At 36.6% G+C, this 20,022-nt stretch overlaps 2 long non-coding RNA genes across 3 annotated transcripts in view; one reads left to right on the top strand and one right to left on the bottom strand.

Annotated features, from left to right (window-relative positions):
• Window positions 1-20,022, bottom strand: part of LOC309509385 — a 217,691-nt gene that overhangs the window by 16,213 nt on the left and 181,456 nt on the right. The gene's annotated exons all lie outside the window — the stretch shown is intronic.
• Window positions 1-20,022, top strand: part of LOC309509374 — a 97,868-nt gene that overhangs the window by 21,488 nt on the left and 56,358 nt on the right. Inside the window, exon 2 of one of the 2 annotated variants that reach the window (XR_014209871.1) lies at window positions 6,788-8,250. This is a non-coding gene — a long non-coding RNA (uncharacterized lncRNA). Of the gene's footprint in view, window positions 1-6,787; window positions 8,251-20,022 lie in introns of those variants that run through there. The other variant, XR_014209872.1, reaches the window with a different exon arrangement.

The raw sequence follows: 20,022 nt of genomic DNA, 5'->3' as shown, positions 1-20,022 counted from the left end.
AATACTTTTTATCAGCTGAACAATTGGCATGTTGTAAAACAACAGTACACACCATTGAACACACTGTACTTCTATCCCTCACAGTCTTGTTTCAATTCTTGTCAAAAATAAATATGCCACTCCCCAAAGATCTATAAGACCATGTATTAAGAAAGTAATTGAAGTCAATTTTGTTGATCGTTGACTTTAAAGAATTAGATTGAGTTTAAAAGTGTTAGACAGCTTAGTTCCAATATGTTCCTTTACTTAATTTTGTCCAAGGCACTTGATGCCCTGATATTTTAGTTAATGAATAGACTCCTATTGAATCGAATCCATGATCTTGCATTGCAAATGTCATGTTCTACTCATTGACCCAAAGGAATGTTTAAATATCCCTGTATCTAAATTAAGTACTTTAAGAGCTTACTGAATGTACAGTTTGACTAACATAATTGGATGTATGCAATATTTACTCTTCATTTCGTGTGGAATCCATACCGTGATTTTGAAACGTATAATCTTAAGACCAGTCTGATTCCCTCAAAAGAGAGATGTGTTAATGCAGGCCTGATGTCTACACTTCCTCATGCCCTCAAAAGGAGGCAAAGAGATGACGTCCCTCAAAAGTAAGACAGGCGAGACCAACCTGATGGTGGTCTGGCAGTCGTCACAACCAAAGAGGTGTTTTGAAGAAGTTGTTCCCCCGCTATTGGCCCCTTCAGCTTCTCTGGTGTGTCTCCTAACTTTAAACAAACAGAGGCACCTCAAGTAAATATTTAGCGCTCTTGTGGGAGCGTTCAAAGGCTTCTAGAGAAATGAATGAAGGATTTTCTCTGCACTCACCTCTAAACAGGACAGTTAGACAAAAGCTCAGTGAAGAGAAGTGCTGGATGAATGACTGTAGGGAATATTTGCACAAGAGAGAACCAGATGCTTGAATTTCTTTGATCATTTCATCCATGTATTAACATTATATGTGATCAAATTATGATTAAATATTAAATTAAACATGTCTTTGATGTGCAGACATTTCTATGTTCATGTTTTCCATCTGTTTGGCTTGATCAAAACACTCTGACAACCCTCAATGATCCAGTTGACCTCTCTGTTTCCGACACCCAGCTCTCCCTGTGAGATTGTGGGGAAAAAGGGAGGACGAAGTGATCAGTTTGTTCAAATCTGAAAGCGAAATGAAGCAAAGTGAGGCCAATTTCACTTTTAAACTAGGTTCTGAGGTCAGGACGATCTTAAAATAGAGCGCTGAGACCCAGCCCATCCCAAAACTACAGTGAAGCATAGCATATGTGGTCTCGTAGTGTCATCATCTCTGAATTTCATATCCTCCCCAGTGCTCGGAAAATGAGATGCGTCTGTCTGCTTGAGTGTGTATCTGTCTGTGTTGTTAAAGCAGTTGGCGTCACAGCTCTCCATCCATTAAGTTTGGCAATTTTCTCATGTTTTTTTTCTGTCTATATATTTTCTTTTCTGATTTTTTTATAGTTTTCTGATGCATGTTAAAAAAAAATTTGTATATTCATGTTTTATCTCTTAAAACAAATACTAGTACCATTTGTACAGTGATGGTATGAGATGGGAATACCACAGTACTTTATTATATACTATGGTTCTGTATTCTGATTGCCATAGTTATATATCTTTGGATTTACATGGTATTCCAAGTTAATTTAAAGAAAACAGTCATATTGTTTGACATTATTACGTTTTATTGTAATTGTCATAGTTTCTCTGTTTCTGTCCAAGGACTCTTATTTTGAGTATTTTCAGTTATCTGTGTTTCCTCTGTCGTATATACTAGGTGTGTTCAACTTCGGCTGTGGCTGGATGTAACCAATTGGTGAAATTTGTAATTTGCTGTCGGGTAGGAGTTGAAAACTGAGACAAGAAGTCAGACACTTTTTGCTTCCCTCTAGTGACACTTGCGCCGTGTTTGAGTACTTTATCACAGATTAAGTGAATTAGATTAAATATTTATCAAATACACTGACATGTTTCATGAAGCAACAGAAACACTTTTCATTCAATATTTTATGTACTGCTTAATACAGTGCTTGTATGTACCCCAAATTGGGGTTTATATTTGGCAACCTGATTTCACCAAATGCAACATGTTCTTGGTTCAACATCTTTGTTGATCCTGGAGGAACATTCCAATTAACCAATCAGATTTGAAGGACATGTTGACAGTTTATATCAAGTTTAGGCATGCAACCAGGGTTAAGTGCTTCAACGTCAGTGTTATTCACATATCCTTTCCCTCTGATTTTAGGGATGGCTCATGGTTAGGGTTAGGTTTAGGGGTAGGGATATGGTTAGGACAAAATTTTCAGACTTGAATGTTGTTCCAGGATCAATAAAGTATTTTGACCCAGGAAGACATCTCTGCAAAATCAGTACATGCCTATATTTGATCGTTGTCATCTGTGAATCCAGCCAATTGTAAAACAGATGTGTCGTCATCAGAGCTCGGCAGCCACTCAGGAGAAGCTGCACAGTATGAGCCAGCCGACTGCTCTTGAAACGCACTTGCAGTACTTTGATGGCATACGTCACAGTCATGTGATGTCGGTGCCGTCTCAGGTCAATTTCTAACCGGCAAACACTGCTTCAAGTCAGAGGCCGATCAGTCTGCACTGCACCGCATCAAGTCTAACACAGCTACTGATTTAGTTTCCTTTGCTAGTTTGTTTCTATGGTTTCTGATTGGCTAATTGATTACATTCACCTGTGTCTTGTTTGGTGCCTCATTCAGCCTTGTTTGCATATATAGCCTTCGGTATCGGTGTTTTGTCTCTGTTCTGGTAGCGTTAATGTGTGGTTTCTGTTAATCCAGTGTTTCCCTGTTTTCATTATTAAAGCTCTACTGCTGCAACAATACAGATATGAGTTTTTTTAGTATACATTATCATATCATCATAATTCACTCTTTTGCTAACACTCTCAATAGTTAGCGCTATAATTTGAAGAAGATTAAATTAGGAAAGAATTTAATCAAGAAGTTTTACCATTTATGTCAGAGGGCTTGTGTCCTCGGCACATCCTGACAAGAAGCAGTGGTGTGAGAAATTACCTGGCATTTTATCTGCTGCTCCCGCTGAAACACTGATCAACTCAACTGCCAATCCCAGGGAAGGACGTCTGGAATGTATCACATTGGCTCATCACTGTCACTGAAATGTGCTCCAGAGGATGGAGCTAAGTTTTCAAACACTGTTCCAACAGTGGCACAATTATTAATTGAGATGAATAGATTGTTATTAATTTTGAAGTACCATTAAAGTGTCCCTATTATGCTTTTTCGAATATTATCTTTCATGCACTGTACAATAGAGCTGTTTGTGACTGTAAAAGGTCTGAAAAGTTTTAAAAATCAAAGTGCACGACAAAAAACTTTATCATTTCATTTCATTTCACTTCCTGTTAGCATGTAACAGCGTAACAAATTAGCATAATGCCCATCTATGGTCTTCATTGGCTGCCCGTGAACAACGTCTACTTTGACAAATATTTACATATATACAACGACACTTTGACAGATATGGAAAAACCAACGCCATCGTTAATGTTCATATCACTGTGTATACAAGTGCTGAGGAAGCTTTTGGAGCTGAAATTCAGATATGGTAATGGGCCTTGCGTTTTCGACACGCGCTGTATGCGGTAGACCAATCACAACAGACTGAGCCGTCTGACCAATCAGAGCAGAGTAGACTCGGAAAGCAGCAGTTTAGAGAGACAGTTAGAAAAGAGGTGATGCTGCATATCATGGAGACCTAGATAGATAGAAGACCTCCAAAACAAAATTAGGAACCTTTAAAATAGCATAACAGGGGTTTTAAGATGTCATGACTCATGATTGGCAATTAATGAAGATGCATGTACAGTATGGTACAGTATTTCCTCCTTTTTTTCCTTCTGTTTAATGCTAATCATGTTATAAATTACATTGCCAGGGGACCCCAAGGTCTTGTATTTGTATTTTTCTGTCAGAGTTACTGGGCCCTATCATACAACCAGCACAATGCAGCGCCAGTTGACATGACAAGCCGTTTAAAGTCTCCTTTTTCAGTTGGTTTGCATCCGACATAAATGACAGGAAGACTTGTAATGAATGGAAAAGACAATTAATTAGAGGACAGATGGATGGGGTCGAGGCCTGTGTATTCTGAATCACCTCTCAGAGAGTCTTGCTTAGACAACAGGGTTATTCTGTGACATCATTCCTCCAGGCTACATCGTAAGCCCTTGTGTCATAACATCCACATTACATTAATTAAAGAGAGGATGTGGATGTGTTTGTCAAAACCATTTCTGAATGCTGTCCTTCATGTTCTCCCAGCAGCTCTTGCTATAAGTGTCGGACCGACTTCCTGTGCAAGTACTATTGAGCTATATATGTAGCTATAGATTTTAAGCATGTTTCTTGCAGATTTTCACAAAAAAAGGGGAAGGAAAGTACTGCACACTTTAACTGCAGATACGTTACATTTTAGTACGGTAGACCATGGTACCGAACACTTTCCATTCTGTAGTCGGTACCACCGTACATTTTACTGTAAGTACATTTTACTGTAAGTATACTTTTACAGTATAGTCTACTGCAACTACTGCTGGTACAGTCAGTGTTACACTTTCACCCTAACTTGAATTGAGACTGACAGGAAGTTGTTAGTCTGGTCCTAGATACTGTTGTCACGGTACTGGTGCAGACTCAGACCTAGAATGGTGCAGTTCACCTAACCTTTTCTAAGGGAGAAGGTGTATTTATGTGCTCTTTTGACTGTCTATTTTCTATCTTGCTGTATTTCTGTCTGTCTTTTTGGTTGACTTTCTTTTTAATTTCCTTTTCTTTTAACTTTCTTTAAATTTAATATTCTACAGTTTTATTTATCTGCCTGCATTGACACCATTATATGAGAACTGAACTGAGCTGGATGATGACAGCACGGTTTTCTCCAGAGCGGCTATATATATAAATGAACTAAAAATAAACTAAAACTTTTTTACTACTGCTATTTTCCTGTTTTCACTGTAAAGCTGCTTTGAAGCAATCTGTATTGAAACTCTCTCTCTCTCTCTCTCTCTCTCTCTCTCTCTCTCTCTCTCTCTCTCTCTCTCTCTCTCACACTCACACACACACACACACACACACACACACACACACACACACACACACACACACACACACACACACACACACACACACACACACACACACACACACACACACACACACACGCACACACACTTTCACTCTCTCTAGTAATTATTTAAACCACAGATGCCAGTAACACTAACCTATAGTGATGATCAGATAATCATCTTAGAGTTTATTATCAGATATGGGTTAAGAAATCACTCTGATACTGCTGCAAAAATCCCCTGAAACATCTCAGTACTACTCCGAGCAGCATAGCTCCATTCAGGCAATGCACCTGTTGTGTGAAATGCCTGTCCAAGTTTAACGCCACTAATTTATAGGCTGCAGCTGCATATATAACTCCCCATCTTTTAAATGAGCAGTCTTTGCAGTTGTATAGTCCCAATAGTCGCCGAGAGCAGCACACGTAGAACTAGGACACTCATTTTCTGTTGAGTTATTATATTGAAACTGTTCTCACAGTGATTAATTTTACACCGCACAGGCCTAGTTTACAGATTTACACCTTAATTATATTGATTTAGACAATTGTTTTGTCTGTCATTGCATGTGACTTAGCAGTAATATATACCTTGTAACAATCATCTTCCTAAACATCTTCACAAACTCTTTGTTTTACAATCTAAGTGAATGAAGCTTAATGCAATAACAGCGTGTGTTGACCTGTTTTGAAATTCCGAGGTGAGGATGACAGTCTGACTTACTGAACATTTAACTGACGTTTAACCCACACTCAAAAGCTCTCGTGGTAAATTACACGCTGTTCCCAAGAAAATATTCTCTTTTCTTGTCATTAGTAAGCTGGAGCTTAGTGAGTCATTGTGTCTCCTTGGCCTCGTTCACATGCTTTTCTTGACATCTAAAACAAGTTAAATGCATGATAATGTGGTGTTAATGCACTTCAAAAGCATCAATAAGTCCTGACAAACCTGTTCAAGCTTCATTACAGTCGAATGAAGGAAATGCTTCAGGTCACGTTGAGTTCTTACAGGAAAACAGATCAAAGATGAAATGAAACCTCATATTAGCCCTGCCTCAGTAAATAGAGCTGGAGCAAACACAGCATAATTTAGCTAAAACTGTTGAGGAAAGGTTGAAAGGCTAGAAGGGAGAAATAAAAAGCAATGGACACTCTTAAAAATAAAAATTCCAAAGGTGGTTTTTGCAGTAATGCCATAGGAGAACCCTTTTGGATTCCCTAGAGAACTTTTCAGTTCTTAAAACAACAATTTTTTATTTCTTAATGTGAAGACAATGTTATAATCTAAGAAACCTTTTTCCAAAGAACCTTTCGAGCATTGAAAAGGTTCCATGGATGTTACATTTTCTTCATGGAACACAGATGCCAATAAAAAACCTGTATTTTTAAGAGTGCAAGTGTTTGGCCTCCAGTGAAACAGCTGGGGGGTAATTTTAGAAACAAAACCTTTCAATTCCTCAGTTTGGGTCATTTCTTCTGCCTAAGCGAGAGTGATCTTTACAAAAGATACTATAAGTAGTTCCTCCCCCTAATGCATTGTGGAAATTTTAGAAACTTAATTAGTGGACATTTTCAGTTTTAGTATCACTTAGTCATGCTCATTCATCCCCATAAACTGATGACTTGCCTCCCTCATTTCCTCACAGACCTTCAGAACAGCTGCTAGTCAGCCTGTCGTTCTCTTGTTGGAAGCCTGAAACCGGAGCCATGAGGGAATGCCAAACTTTTCAGGAAAAGACCTACGTACGCATTCTGCCCCCCGTGAGCCGACAGCTTCTTGCCATCAAAGTCAACGATTCCGCTTTGCTGTGAAGAGATGGGGATCTGCTGTTGCCTGCGGACAGCTGGGTTTTACACAATGGGTGTAAAGATGTGGAAGAGGGTAAGGAATGCTCTGGCATTTGGAGTTAGCATGAAATCAATATCAGGGCACCGGTACTATTTTTATTTCTCATAAATATGTTATAATGCATTTTCTAAATGCAATTTTGTATATCTATATTCAAGATTCAGCTGTTGAATCTGCAATGTAACCAAATCAAAACTCATAACAACAACCTTAAACTATTATACTATTATTATATACTAATATACTTTGGAGATTTTCACTCCAATACTTATTAATTATTTATAAATGATGAAATGATGATTGCAATTTGAGAAATTGGTACTGTGTGCTTTTTGTGTGATTATTTACATGCATTTTGCCTTTACAAACATACTTATAGTTTGAATAGAGACTAAGCTTTGTTGTAATTGGCATCTGCCAATAACCAATCTCCTTTGGCTGAATGAATAATAAACTTTTTCTGTTTTCAAATATTGTTTTGTCATTTTTAATAATTAAATTGTAAATTGAATTTTATTGAATAATAGTCTATTCATTTCATTTTATCATATGTATGTGGAAAAAAATATATATATATACAGTATATATATATAAATATATATATACTTTTTGTCATTAATTAATCCAGTTAAGTGCTTTCATATGATATTTCCGGGTGTCACATTTTGGGAGGTCGGACCTTCATTTCTGTAACTCTTTGCAAGTCATGTCTTGTCACATTTATGTATATAGCGCTTTTTACAATACAGATTGTTTCAAAGCAGCTTTACATAGAAAACAGGAAAATCATGCAAAAAAGTTTGTTTACAGAAGAAAATAGCGTCACAGTCCAGCTTGTTTTAAAAAAGTTATTCATTTAGTTCATTTATATATGCAAGGTCCGTGTGAATGAGCAGAGAGCCGATGAATGAGACCTTCCTCATCATTGACGGTGCTCTATTACGTTTGCCTATCTGTGATTGGACGGGGCTGACTGGCGCACATTCCTGTCCTATCACATTTCACCAGGAGTCATTTGATGAAAGTTGAGTAGATGAACAGCCTGCTGCGAATGGCTGACTCTTCTGTTTCACAGAACGGCCGCCTCACATGCATGCATACACACATACGTCACCTTGCTTGTCTTTCACAAACCCCCCTGCTATAAGGTTTCATGGGATGGGGTTTTTCATTTTCTTTTTTTGAAATCTCTACTTCCTTTACAGCCTGTTCCATAAATAGTAGGGTTTATTCAGCTCCGTTGCTGACCTGACAGAACTGGTCTTGGCCTGCGGAACCACAGAGAAGAGAAAAGATCATTACACTGCAGTTCTGCTCTAGATTTGTAGTCCTAAGTCAACAGATCTTCACGGACACAGTTTCCAAGTATGCAAATGCATCCCAGAGGCTTGAGTTCAGGTTTGCTGGAATAGAAAATCTGCTATGGTAATCTTGAGAATATTTCCAAAGTTTATATACAGAAATGACATGTTCCTAACAAAATACACCTGCTCTGATAAAACACGCCATTAAGATAAAACGTCTAGTCTGCAGTCTGAATTACCTCAGGAGAATCTCAAGATCTTTTATCTTGTGGTTAAGTTTACTTGGAATTTGCAAACAGGATCCAGGAACGCTTTTGTTTTATTCAATATGGAAAATGTACTGATCATGTATATTGATGTGTTTTGCGGAATGTGCTTTTGATAGCAAGAATGAATGATTTTATAGTCTGTGACAGAAGAGGGTTTGAATATGAATGTGTGTACTTTATTAATCACAATATAAGTTCATAATAATTATATATAGACCACCGTTCAAAAGTTTGGGGTCAGTTCGATTTTTTAAATGTTTTTAAAGAAGTCTCATGTTCACCAAAGCTATTTGATACTACTAAGATACAGTAAAAACAGTAATATTGTGAAATATTATTACTGTTTAAAATAACTTCAATTTTAATGTTAAAATTGTATTTATTCCTATCATGGCATAGATGAATTTTCTGCAGCTGCCACATGATCCTTCAGAAATGTTTAATATGTTTTTTTCAGTGTACAAGTAGAATTAGAAGACAAAAAACAGTGGATATGTTGCAAGCCAGAGTTAAACTGCCATGAACCAAATAAGCCCCAAGGCTCAACATGTTACAGCTCCAAAAGGAGCAAATAAATGGGGTTGAATGGGATTTCACTCTGCTTATAATATATTGCATGGTCTTGTTAACACCCGATGTCTGAGTATCATATCATTGCTTTAATTTCAGCCCATAGGTCCAAATGATAATAATAATTTAATATTTCAATTGTTTCTTCTACACATCAATGGACAGCAAATGTAGGTTTTTGGTAAATGTGTCCCTCTGCTTTCCTGAGAAAATGCCCAACATTTCAGATGTTATTCTGCTGCAGTGAAGTGAGAGAAAGTGTCTATCTTTCCTATGAGTCATACATATTTGAATGACACCGGCAACTTCTGTAGGATTATTGTCAATAAGCAGTCCCCATATATCAGGGCAGAGGCAAGAAATATTGAGTGCGTCCATGTGTGTGCGTGTGAACATGTCAGGCTGGTCCTTTTTTTATACAGCCTCTCCCTTTCATTCACATTCCTGACAAAACCTCATCGCCATCCCAGGAATATCGCGCAGCCAGCATGTCTTTGCAACACTATCTCTGCATCGGTAGCGATGCTTTCACACCCTTCAGCCCCTCACATGCTCTTATTGTTGACACGTATGACTTGTGAAACTGCAATGTGGCATTTTTACACACGTCAGGGGATAACAAATAAATGTAAAAGAGTGGTGAAATACAGTTTGTAAACTCCTGCAAAAATAAATGAATGTGTGAGGAAAAATCAAATGTGAAGTGCAATATATCATCAGGACACCATACAGAGTGACCTGTCAAAGCATAATACATACTTTGAAGACATATGGGGACAAATATTGTTCAAATATATTTCAAATATTGACAGATTTTTACCCTAAAAGTGGGTTAAACCTTTATCAGTATTTTTTTTGTGTGTGTGCTTGTTACAGCGGTACATGTGAAAGAGATGAAAAGCCTTATTGTATTCATTTGGTTGTAAAGTAATAAAACAAAATGAACATTTCCTTCTCTTTTATATTGAACAGTTTGAAGTTTTATGGTTCTGTGTTTTTATTGTTGATTGGCGGGACTATTTGATCAGGCGAAGAAAGATTCCACCCGGCACTTCATAACACTTTGACACACTGTTGATACATCATGGCAATATTCCAGGATGACAATGTCAAGATTCATCAGGCTCAAATTGTGAAAGAATGATTGGGAGGGAGCATGACAAATCTTTTTCACTCATGAATTGGCACCTTTGAGTCCGGATCTTAAATTCATTGAAAGTATTTGGGATGTGCTGGAATAGACTTTACAGAGTGCTTGACTCTTGCATTGCCAATACACGATCTTGATCAAAAATTTATGCAACTCTTTGATGGAAATAACGTCACATTTATTTCCATCAAAAGGTGCATACATTTTTGGTCAAGATCTTGTATCCTACATAGTTGTTTAACAAATGAAAAGCTGAACACTTCATCATTTAGGGTTAGAAGAACTGTTGCCAAACATAATAATCACAGCAATAATAATCCAATTAAAAGCATTTGCCTATTTAAATCCAAACAGCGACTTTTTTTTTTTTTTTTTTGGGCTGGTAAAATAAGTAAATATATATATATATATATATATATATATATATATATATATATAATTCATTTCAAAATGTGCCCAGTTTGAATATCTGCAAACAAAGACATTTACAAAGACACTATGCTGTCATGTGACTTCAGAACACTTCATGGACTACTTTAGTGTTCGTTCTTTTTAGAGTTTGACAGTAGTTGGTCACTATAGACTTTTATGAAAAAAAGCAGCATGAACATTCTTCAAAATATCTTCTTCTGTCCCATGTACGAAATAAACTTTAGAATTAAATGATGACAGAAATGTAATTCTGAGTGAAAATTCCCTTTGCTGTTGTTAGTAAGAACAGCTCTTTCTCTCAGTCTATCTGTAGTTTAATTTGTTTGAGAGATCTCTCACAGGTTCTATAGCACACAGGGTTACAGAAGCAAGTTCTTTTACAACCTGTTAAAGCGGTTTGAAGTGCTTTCATGACAGAACTTGTTTAAGTGAGCAGTAATTTTTGGGGATAAACTTTCCCTGAGTGTCTCTCTCTTTCCCTCACTGCAATTAGTCACGTGAGTGGACGATGAAAGGCTGCCAGAGTGTTGAAAGACGGTAGCAGCTGATTCCCAGGAGATGAATGGCATCACCTGTGTTTAGACAAAACAGATGATGTTGGTAGACATTTAGTATCCAGCACAATAGCTAAAGAATGATGCTTTGATTGAGATTTCTTTTCATTGACTTCATAACCGTTTTAGCCTCAAGCATTGAGATGTTTGAAGAATGCTTTGGGGGTGTATTTTAATAGATTTCTAGCAATATCTTATTTTGTGTTTCATACGAAAATGTGGTTGATTGAGATTTTTAGGTCCTTGTATGGCTTAGGGTATCATTCTGTTCACATAAACTGTTTTCAGTTGCTCTTAAAGGATTAGTTCACCCCAAAATGAAAATTTCCTAATAATTTACTCACCCCAATGCCATCCAAGATATCCATGTCTTTCTTTCCTCAGTGGGAGAGAAATTATGTTTTTTGAGGAAAACATTTCTGGATTTTTCTTCTAACAATGGACTTCATTGGTTACCATCATTTTTAAGTCCAAATCAATGCAGTTTCAAAAGTCTTTGAAGTGTTTAAACGGGCTGTACGCGATCACAGCTGAAGAAGAGGTTGTTATCTAGCGAAACGATAGGTAATTTTCACAAAAAAAAAAAAATTTATAGACTCTTTACCTTCAGTAGTTCGGATTGAGCTGATCAACAAACGGACAGGGAACTACGTCATCACGTTGAAAGGTCACGCCGGCGCCAGCAGAAGTACCGCCCCACTGTTTACAATGCGACCGTACGTAGGAGGATAGCTCAAATAGTATTGTTTGCTATTATATATATAGTAATAGTATTCAGTGAATATGAATATGAATAGTATATGAATAACATTCGGATGAATATGAATAGAAGTTCAAATTACCCCCAGTTCAAAGTGTTGCCGGCGCCGGCGTGACCTTTCAACGTGATGACATAGTTCCCTGTCCGTTTGTTGATCAGCTCAATCCGTGTGATCGCGTACAGCCCGTTTAAACACTTTAAAGACTTTTGAAACTGCATTGATTTGGACTTAAAAACGATGGTAACCAATGAAGTCCATTGTTAGAAGAAAAATCCAGAAATGTTTTCCTCAAAAAACATAATTTCTCTCCCACTGAGGAAAGAAAGACATGGATATCTTGGATGGCATTGGGGTGAGTAAATTATTAGGAAATTTTCATTTTGGGGTGAACTAATCCTTTAATGCCTGCTACAGACTGTGCGATTCCGGCAATAAGATAAATACAAATCACACTGATGGTTGCAGACACATGTATCTAATAAACTTGGGTATGACATGTATGTAGATTGTATGATGATGACACCTATTGAATCAAAGGGTACGACATAAGTTTTATAGAAGAATAAAACGTCATCAGCATGCGCTTGTGTTAAACAAATAAGACAAGATGAATCGTACTTTTGCAATTGTGGTTTTAAATGTGCGCTGGAAAAAAAAGAGGAAGCTAAAGGGAGAATATGGACGCGGTCTTGGCTAGGGAAAAGAGGCCAAATTGGCATGTCAATTTTGAAAATGGAGCTTGAGGTATAAGTAGTTTTAAGTTTTAGCTCCACGTCACGTTGATCAATAATACGCCATTTCATGTTGCAGTTTGATTGGCTGTCAGTAGATGTAGGTCGTAGCAGCAAACACACTGTGAGATGATCATGCAACATTTTATCGCAGGCTATCTTTGGTCGCAAGAACGTGACAACGGCCATCTTTGAACCTCTCTCATTGTATGACGTATATAGGACCATCATTTAGAAATCTCCAGGGTTGGTCATCTTTCGTTTGGGACAGTCCAAAATTAGTACTATGTGTATCAGGCATAACCCAGGACCAGACAAGGAAATAAAACATTTTTTACAAAAATTCACTGCAAGTTTATTTGTATGTGTATGTCAGGTCAGAGTTGAGTTTCACATCCTCTTTGATTGTGTTTTCTGTCCTTTCTGTCCTTTCTCTCTTGCTGATGTGGATATGACTCAGCCACTCCCTTTCTCCCTGAGTACACTGAGATCTGTGATTTCAAAATGTGTAGCAATGCAAATGTCAACAAAATTCTCACTAAGAGAAGGTTGCTACCAAAACATCTGAGGTCTTAAAGGTTTTAAATTGGAGCATTCATTTTAATGAAAGCATTTGTGATTTGAGACTGCTGAAAGCCAATCAGTGATTGGAGGATATTCTGTAAGAGCATTATTATTATTATTATTATTATATAGAAAGACAGTATTTGAAATAAGATGGAATGTGGGGTTTTGCATAACAGTTTTAGCCTCAAGCATTGAGATGTTTGAGAAACTCTCTCATCTGTTATAATTAATTTGAAATCTCTGTGTAAGGGGAACACACTGCACCCATATGCAGTCTGAACTGAAGAAATAACTGCTTTGCATGTTGGTTTAGCGCATTAGCGGTTGATAAACCTTTCCCAAGGAGTGTCCCATTCCCAGTCGTATGTTCAACGTTGCAGAAACACTACATTGCAATTTCAAAACATGCGCTTGTGACTTTCATACTCATCTTTTATTTTTATCACAGGTAAGATTTTATCTGAACTTTCTCATGGTTATACGGATATGGAAATCCCAGAACATGATTAAGTCACTGTGTTGTTTTGAAAACATATTGTTCATAGAGGTTCATGAAGTCTTGCCACAGTGTTTCAGAATTGATTGTCTTAATGTACTAACATTTCAATTAATCTATCGATACAATGCACTTATTGTGTACACGTTTTTACACTGTACAGGTATATATAAAAAAAAATACCTGCATGTAATTAGAGCTGTAATTAATTAAAATAAATTACATCTTTAATTACACTTTTGACCCTTCCCTTACACCTTAACCCACCCTTAAAACTAAACCTATCTCTTACCATCTCACCTCAATAGCAGCAAAAGTTTTGCAATACAACATGAACACAACAAGTATGTTGTACCCAACAGTTTTTTTTTATGCAAGTACATAATAGTTAAAGACACTTAATTTAAAGTGTGACCATTGTTTCTCAGAATATAAGCAACTATTAACCCGACACTTTCTCAACTTTAAAGTTGAGAAATAGAATCTTGTTTTCCAGTTAATGCTAAAAATCTGCATATTACTAGTGAAACACACGGATGTAAAAAAGAGGATATGAGTTGCATAATCAGGTTTACTGGAAGTTTATGTGAGTGTGTATTTGTTGTTTTAAGTGTGTGTGTGTCTGTGTGAGATTGATGTCAAGTTATTCTGCCTCATTTTGTGTTTTTAATTCTCAAGTGTTTTGCATATACCGCAGATGTCTCAGTTGCTGTCATCAGGTTTGATCATCCCCAGAATTCTTTTCAGATGACTCCGTAATTGTGAGTGTGCAATGTAAAAATGAATAAACTGATGTCTATGACAAGCTTTTCAATTAGGCTCTACAGATTTCCTCTTTACTGTACACACGATTGAAGGTGTTATTTTTATTTTTTTTATCTCACACACAGTAGATCAATGTGTACCGATATGCTTTCACACCTATATGTTGGGGAATAATTGAGTAAAACTACTTAAAAGTAAATATTGTGGGGAAAGTCCAATTCATTCTAGTGAATCATATGTGCTGAATTATCCTTTCTTATTTTGGTGGAAAGTCTGGTTCATTCTATTGAATCAAGTTGTGCTAAACAGTCCTCTCTCTCTCACTGTATGCTGTGTTGGAAAGCTCAAATAACTGATTAATTCTAGTAAACTGATTAATCCTAAACAGTCTTTAGACTTTCCCACACTACAAATGCAAGTTCATTCTAGTCAGTCGTGTTGTGCTAAACTGTCATTTCTTACATGTGTTGAAAAGTCTGATACATTCTAGCGAATCAGTTTGTGCTAAAGAGTCCTCTATTTCATACTGTTTGAACAAGTCTGATTGATTCATTCATTCTAGTCATCTCTCAAGTATTTTGTTGAAAAGCCAGATTCATTCTAGCAAATCTGTTAATTCCAAACATTATCATACTGTATGCTGTATTATAAAGTTTGATTCAATGATTCAAGTGAAACAGTTTGTCCAAAATGGTCAACTCTCATATGTTATGTCGGAAAGTCTGATTTATTCAATAGCAGACCAGTTCATCCAAAACGCTCTGGAAGACATTCAACATCCAAATCACGGTAACACTTTATAATAATGTTCAGTTGTAGGTCATTTATAAGTGGCTCGTTAATGATTAACTAATCATTTACAAAACATTCATGAATGATTAGCAAGTGATATGCTAACATTTTATGTATGTTTTGTAAATTCCGTTACAAGTCATTTACAATTGATTAGTTAATGATTAACTAATCATTTACAAAACATGACTAATAAATGATGTTACATTTTTTTGTATGTTTTGCTCACATCAGGTGCACAGTGGTTAAAGACTCCATGTGTTTCAGAGAAGACAGCTGTCTATACCCTCACCAGTCAGCACTTACACTGCAGTACACACTACAGTGTTCAACACCTGTTATAGATGTGTAAATGCATGAATAAATCATTTGCAACACTTTGTGCATCCCCTAATCTAAAGTCTAAACTATTCATCACTTGTAAATGTGTTACACATCATTCGTAGATTACCACTTCAAGAATCAGTAAGGCATAAGATCAACGAATCGTAGCTACGAATGATGTTTAATACATTTACAAGTGATGAATAGTTTACACTTTAGATTAGGGGATGCAGAAAGTGTTTTAAATGATTTATTCATGCGTTTACACATCATTGTGTTGAACACTGTTCCTTACCTCTTACAAATGATCTGTACGTGTATACAAGGCATTTACAACACTTCCTGCACCCTCTAATTGCTACATACATAAAAAAAAAAAAATATATTCAACATTTATGAAACGCATATTCATGTTTTGTAATTGATTAGTTAATCATTAACTAATCAATTGTAAATGACTAATAACTGAATCTACAAAACATACATAAAATAATTAACATCACTTAATAATCATTTATGAACGCATAGTGATGTTTCATAAATAATTAGTTAATCATTTACTAATCATTTGTAGATGACTTGTAACGGAATTTACAAAACATACATAACATGTTAGTATATCACTTGCTAATCATTTATCGTTGTTTTGTAAATGATTAGTTCATCATTAACTAACCACTTATAAATGACTTACAACTGAACGTTATTATAAAGTGTTACCCCTGTGGTCAAGGAACATCTTTAAAACTTCCTTTGAATTGCGCTTGATTTTTTGATTTTGCAACATTATTTTTAATGCTGAATTTTCTGATGGTGTTTGATGTAAACTCCCTTTATCATTTGTTTTGCGGTCTTTTCTTGTTCCTGTTGTTCAGTACTGTTGCCTTTATTGTGCAATATAAATAAAAGTTGATTTGATTTGATTTACCTCATGCCTGCTAACGTCATTCTGTCATGGCTTGTCGTTTACTTCTTTCTGCCTTTATCTGTTCTGTTCACAACTCTCTAACGCTTTCGGGGAAAAAAAAAGGATTTTCCCAACATTACAAAATTGTCCTTCCTACACAGAATCAGGCTGTTTTGTGTGTACGGTGCGGCTCAGGAGGAATGTGTATGTGTGTGAGAGATAATATGAGGGGGTAAAGAATATGGGTAAGTGAGTGATGGCCACTCAACAGTAACCTGTCTACCTGATAGAGAGGGTGGAAGCGGGTGACTGATTTTCCCACCAGCCTCTGCATACCATCCCTACCTTTTAGAGTACAGCCCACCGAAGGCTTCATCCGCAGACACAGATAGGAATGCACATACTCACAGACATGTAAATTGTATCTATTTTCTTGAAAATGCAATTAGATCGGAAGCATTTTTTATATAATACACTCCATGTAACTAGCACCACGCAGATTATAAATGTTTGCAGGGCAGGAAACAACAGTCACAGTGAGAAAATGTTAGCAAACATTTGTACGGTAAAAATATTCTCTAAAAAGAAAGTAGAGCAGTAAACTTAGTGAATCATTCAGATTCCCACTTGGCTCTTGTGAGGTTTCTCAGCTATGTCTTTGTCTCTGTAATCTGTAATGCACAGGGCTCTCCCCTTCTTCTCTGTTTGACTTGGTGATTACTCAAACTGTTCAGTATATGTCTATGTAAGCAGACGACTGCCCTCTCAGGGGATGTCCCATGCCATTGGAAATAAACTAAAATGAAACTGACCACAACAGATAAAAAGAAGCAAAAATCCCGGGCATTTTAAACTTATTGTAAAGTTAAATGCTGATTGTACAGTTATTCACGCACACAGAGGTCGTAGCTGACATGACAGTTTTAACTGAGCTTAAAAATTTAAATAAACTGTGACCAGCTACCGGACCAGCTACTACTCTTTCCATATATGTATATAAACATTTTTAATATAATTTAAAACTTTTATTGCAACTACGACCTCTCTGTGATATTTCTACATCACATGCTGTCATGGTCTTGTGTTATAAAGGTGTAATAACAACTCACAAGCCTTGTTATTAATGCTTTATAACAATAAAAGAGGGTCTAATCCTTATGCAATCCTCATAATATACCCCTCTCATGTGCACTTATGCAAAATGGCATCAGAACGTTGGACATAGTCTATTGGAAAAAGTGTAGGACGAGGGATTTCTTAAGTGGAAAGATAAGAAACGAGCTTCTGTGAAGTTGTCTGTTTCCTGTGTGAGCGGTTGATGTACGGAGGCCGTTTAGGGTGAGTCATGCAGGTTGGACCTGTTTCAGGATGTGAGATTAACTGTTAGTTAGTATGAGTCTTGCAACGGTACACTGACTTCTGTAAAAGCACAGGACTCAAGAAACGTAAATTGTGCGTCATCTGTGACTGAGGTGTCCGTCAAAGCGAACTGGCCCATGAATGCTTGTGCTTAGTGTTTATGTATATTGGAGAATGCATTCTTTTTGGTGTAAATTTTAGACTTTAGTTACACTTTGAAATAACAAGGGAATTATGTACACTAAATCTGGATCCAATTATTTTTCAGTGTATTGAATGTTCCAGTCAGAAAAGTGTAATACCATACTACTCTTATTACTGGTGCATATAGTATGCATACTGTGTAAATTATGCAAATGTTTTGTTTTAGATGCATAGAATACATTTTTATTATTACATTTTGTTATTTATTACACAAAATTGAATAACAATGCAAAATAAAAAAAGTTATTTCCAAAATGATGGACCCTTTCTCTGAATTAAACATGCAATGTGGTAAGTTCATATAGCATACCCTATTCGGACGGGATTAGTTTTACATGGAGAGGTGGGGTAAAGTAATTATTACCAGAGCATCTCTCATTAGTCCCGTCCTAATGTGCCATCTCAGTAACGGACAATGTCAATAAAGATTATGACGACTTTTACGTTCTGTAAAAAGGTCTGGACAAATTACCTCAGGTATTGCCATGCGAATATACCAGCTGTAAAAATGTACGTAAATATTCCCTCCTTTCCTGTTTAAAAGTAGTTCCCCACGTTTTTTTAAGTATGAGGGGCTTGAAGAAGAATTCAGTTACCCTCTCTCTTCTGGTAGTTTTACTGAGATTTCTTATCCCCTGCGTATTAGTTACAGACGTCCTGTGATACAATTACACTACTCCATCTACCCTTGTAAAACTAATCCCGCCAGAATAGGGCTAATGTATACTATAGCATATTGCTATTTGAAATGTACTGTATATTTTAGAATATTGCAGACTATTTCACAAAATAGTAGGTGATGTAGTAAAATAGTTGGCAGTAAACCGTATATACTGTGCAGTTAGAGTGGTAAGTGAGAATGAATGGAAATAAGTGATTCATAATAGGAAGGGGATGGTTGTTCCAGCTTATGTTCAGAAGATGTTTCAGTCATAGGGGTCATTGCACCTAAGGGGGCTTCAAAAGCTCAGCATTGCTCTACATTAAACACCTATTCCATTCCACGCTTAAACAGATCCTGTTCAGAAGCTGAAAAGTGGTTTCTCCTGTCAGGCTAATGGGAGCGTAACAGCAGAAATGGTCAATCGCCCTCAAGGTCCTGGTTTGTTTGAAAACAGTTGGTAGAGAAAGTGAGTCAGACATGAAAGAGAAACAAGCAAGCAGTCTCTTTGTCTTAGTAACCCTGATCCGGGTCAGGGGAAACTGAAATCCCCATTCTCAATCCTCGTTGCCTTCACTCACACAGCTGTGTCATGAAACAGGTGCTGCAGTGACAGCAGGTTTACACGTTTGACACCTCTTGCTCTTTTTTTCCCCTCAAACTCTTTGTAAAAGCTTAAGGATTAAGGGAAGAAGCCTTGCTGGAATTCTGCCAAAAGTTAGCACTCAGCCAAAGCTTACCAGCTTACTGAACCCAAAAAACACTCTTCCAAGAATTTATCCAGGTTGGTGAATTGTACTATGACGACCTTATTAGTTTCATTTAAAGTGACCATGAGAAGACTGTGGACTCCAAAACCACACTGTAAAAAAATATTCAAGAAAGTGTTCATCAAAAAGTTGACAATTCTGTCATTATTTACTCACCCTCATATCGTCCTGATTGTCTATCTTCCATTAAACAAAAAAAAGTTGATCAGAATGTATGTACACACTATTGTTTTTCATACAATATCAAGCTCTAAAAAGACTCTTATATATACACACAATAATTGTATTTGTAAATTAATTTGTATTTTGCGAATATAAACAAATTTAGATTTTGATGGCTGCAACACACTCCAAAAAAGTTGGGAGAGAGGCAAAATGAAAGTGAAAAGATTACAGAATTTCCAAGTTAAACTCTT

This window comes from Leuciscus leuciscus (genome assembly GCF_965113295.1).
Source record: "Leuciscus leuciscus genome assembly, chromosome: 11".
NCBI classification, from domain to species: domain Eukaryota; kingdom Metazoa; phylum Chordata; class Actinopteri; order Cypriniformes; family Leuciscidae; genus Leuciscus; species Leuciscus leuciscus.
The sequence above is the reverse complement of the archived record's forward strand: the minus strand, read 5'-3'. Positions and strand labels throughout refer to the sequence as shown.